The sequence below is a fragment of the Sminthopsis crassicaudata genome, chromosome 2, assembly GCF_048593235.1.
Source record: "Sminthopsis crassicaudata isolate SCR6 chromosome 2, ASM4859323v1, whole genome shotgun sequence".
In the NCBI taxonomy this organism is placed as follows: Eukaryota; Metazoa; Chordata; class Mammalia; order Dasyuromorphia; family Dasyuridae; genus Sminthopsis; species Sminthopsis crassicaudata.
In genome coordinates, this window is record NC_133618.1 from 571,014,729 (window position 1) to 571,017,968 (window position 3,240).

The 3,240-nt window shown below is 37.9% G+C and overlaps 1 long non-coding RNA gene across 1 annotated transcript in view; it reads left to right on the forward strand.

Annotated features, from left to right (window-relative positions):
- The first annotated feature begins 681 nt into the window (after positions 1–681).
- LOC141553727 (uncharacterized) overlaps positions 682–3,240 on the forward strand; it is a 15,050-nt gene continuing 12,491 nt past the window's right edge. The window contains exon 1 of the long non-coding RNA XR_012485608.1: positions 682–723. This is a non-coding gene — a long non-coding RNA (uncharacterized LOC141553727). The remainder of the gene's footprint in view (positions 724–3,240) is intronic.

The following is a 3,240-nucleotide window of genomic DNA, read 5'->3' on the forward strand; positions in this document are numbered from 1 at the left end:
AGAGAGAGAGAGAGAGAGAGAGAGAGAGAGAGAGAGAGAGAGAGAGAGAGAGAGAGGAGGAGAGGGAAGAGAGAGAGAGAAAAGAAAAGAAAAGAAAAGAAAAGAAAAGAAAAGAAAAGAAAAGAGAAGAGAAGAGAAGAAGAGAAGAGAGGGGGAGACAGGGAGAGGGAGGCAGAGAGGGAGGAAGGGAGGGAAGGAGGGATGGAGAGAAGGAGGAAGGGAAGAAGAAGGAGGAAGGGAGAAGACAAAAAAGAAGGCATTTGCTTGATAAAAACTGCCTGTCACATATTTCAGGAGCAGGGGATTATTATAATGATCATTTTAACCAGTTAACTCATGAACAGGTAAGTACTATATATCTAGAATTCCCCCTTTGCTGTCTCAGGACATTAGAGTAGATTTTTGGTCCCCACAAGCCATGACCCCTGATCATTTTTTCCTCCACTGCTCCTATCTGTGGTCTGTTCAGGCTTCCTGTCTTGCCTGCTTGCATCAGGGTCTATGTGCCTCTATAGGCTAGCAGAGCGGATGCTACTGGGCACATGCCTGGTATAGGCTCTGGGAGAGCTTTTCTTTGTTGTTGCCATATGTCTGTGCCTATCTCTGCATTCTAAACTTCCTATAGGCTTCCTGCATTCTATATCACCATGGCTATAGATCATCTACCAACTATAGGGAAGGGGAGAAGAAGTCCCATTAAGTTATGTACCTGTCTACATGAAGGTAAATTGATGGGGACAGTCATGACTTGCAGCAATTTTGTTTGCCTTATCTTTTTTTTTTTTCATTTTCCAAATTCCCTGTTCATAATGACAGGTATATAATTTATCTACACATATATGTATACATATTTACATATGTCTTGGAATTGACTCTCAGGACACTTTCAAGGGTCCCTTTTTGCCCCCAAACCCTTCTGGGTAATGAGGTCCAGAGAGGGAGTGTTGTTTTCCCAGACACAGAGCTGTCAGGCAGCCTTCTCAGTATACCAGTCACTTAGATATATTTTTTTACTTTGTTGTATTCCTCTCAGAGTCTAACACAGTGCCAGGCATGCAGGAAACTCTTAAGGGCTTGTTGAATTGAATTTCATGTCTCTTGACATTTTAAAATTTTATTATAAACAGAAATCTTTGCTATCTAAATGAACTAAAGCGCCTACATTCATTTTTCACCAAATTTTAAAATGAATATTTAGAGGCAGACAAGACCATAAAGATAGTTTCTGGCACAAAATATAGTACGCTGTATTTATTGGCAATATCATTATCCACTTAAAGAGAAAGGAAAGAAATCAAAGCTATTTAATAAAGTCTAATGCCAAAGCACTCCCAGGAGAATAGACTAGCCTGAAAATCATCTTTCAACTAGGTTTTGCATTTTAAATTGCTATTACGTTTTTAAGAGAAATTGAAGACAGAAATAACTTTGAAGGAGGAAAAAGTCATTCTCCTCACCTCAGGTGGTCATATGGAAATTTATTATTCTTCCTGATCCACTATTATTAACACAAAAGTGTTTTGTGAGTTGCTCTTTAAAGCATAATTCATAAAGATTTGTTTCTTATTTGGTTAGCTTCAAGTATCTAAACATTAGACTTGTGCCTGTGGACTTTGTGGTTCTAACCACAGCCAATGCCTGAAAATCACTGGGGAGGAGTGGGCCATGCTAGAGTTATCTAGATGGTAGGACAGACCTGAGTTCAAATCTAACCTAGCTAGCTATGTGACTCTGGGCAAGGCAATTAACCTCTCAGTTCCAGTTTCCTCTTATGTAAATTGGGGCTAATGAAATCACCTATCATATGCTTGTTGTGGGGAATCAAAAGATAATTGATGTTGGGTATTTAGCAAATCATAAGGTACTACATAAATGCTAGCTATAATAATAACAGCTGGCCTTTATATAGTGCTATATATACACACAGATATATAGATATGTCTATGTGTGTTTTTGTACACACACACACACACACACACACACACACACACATATATATATATATATATACATTCATATATAATTTGGTCCCTGTGGTAAACCTCATTTAACAGATGAGAAAACTGAGACTGAGAGAGAGGCCAGTAAGAGTTTGGGCAAGATTCCAACTTAGGTCTTGATTCTAAGTCCAATATTCTGCCCACTGTGCTCCCTAGCTACCATCAGCTACTATTGATGATGATGATAAGTATTGCACACTACAGACTCATAGATCATTACAAAAGTTTGAAAACAGGATGTTCCAGATAGTAGATTTTCACTTATGGTCTTGGGAGATATCATCAGAAATATTTTATACAAATTTTATTTCTGACTTGAACTAATTATCAGAAGTTAATGGGTACTGCGTCATTTAGAGAGATCTATGGTGCCTGCCAAGGGACAATGATTGGCTAAGGGATCCCAGGAAGCCCTAGATAATTCAGGCAATAGAATGGGAGACCAAAGATTGTCAACAGAGTTGATTGTTAGTGCTTTGGAAGTTATAACTGCTGCTGAAAGATCAGATTATAGGAATGTAACTAAGTATAGGGAAAAGTTTAGTTTAAATACTAAAAAAGAGAAAGATCAGAAAATCTTACAACTTTACTGAATTGTAAAGCACCGAGTTTCAAAGCTATATAAAAGCTTTTGTAATAAACTTTTACATCATCTTCCTGCCTGTGCACTCTTCTCTCTCCATGGCATTCACCATTTTGATCCCAGATTAATCGTGCTATTTCTGATTATTCCAGTCCTTGACTCAAAAATTGTGAATGGCTCACCTTTATTTATTGAATAAAATCCAGAAACTTTGCTTGGCTTTCAATGATAATAAAGATAGCTAGGGTTTAGGCTCTTTAGGTTTGCAAAGCACTTTGCATATATTATCTCAGTGATCTTCAAACATCCTTCTATTATTATTCCCTTTTTTATACATGGAGAAATGGAAGCTGAGAGGATGACTCCCACAGTGCTCTATCCATTACACCACCTAATTGCCTCTAGGAAATTTATATTCTGTGTCCAAACTTCCTTTTAATATTTTCTAACCCCATCAGTTCTTTGTGGTTCAGCTGAACTAAAACATACATTCACTATTTGCTAGGAGGGTCCAGTGCCTTTTCATCTCTTTGCTTTGAATGCCCTTCTTTTTCTTTCTCTATATTTCAAGCTCCTATTATGATCTTCAATGCCCAACTCAAATGCCTGCCTCCATCATGAAGTCTTCTCTAAGAAAGGCAGCACAGCCTGTTTGTT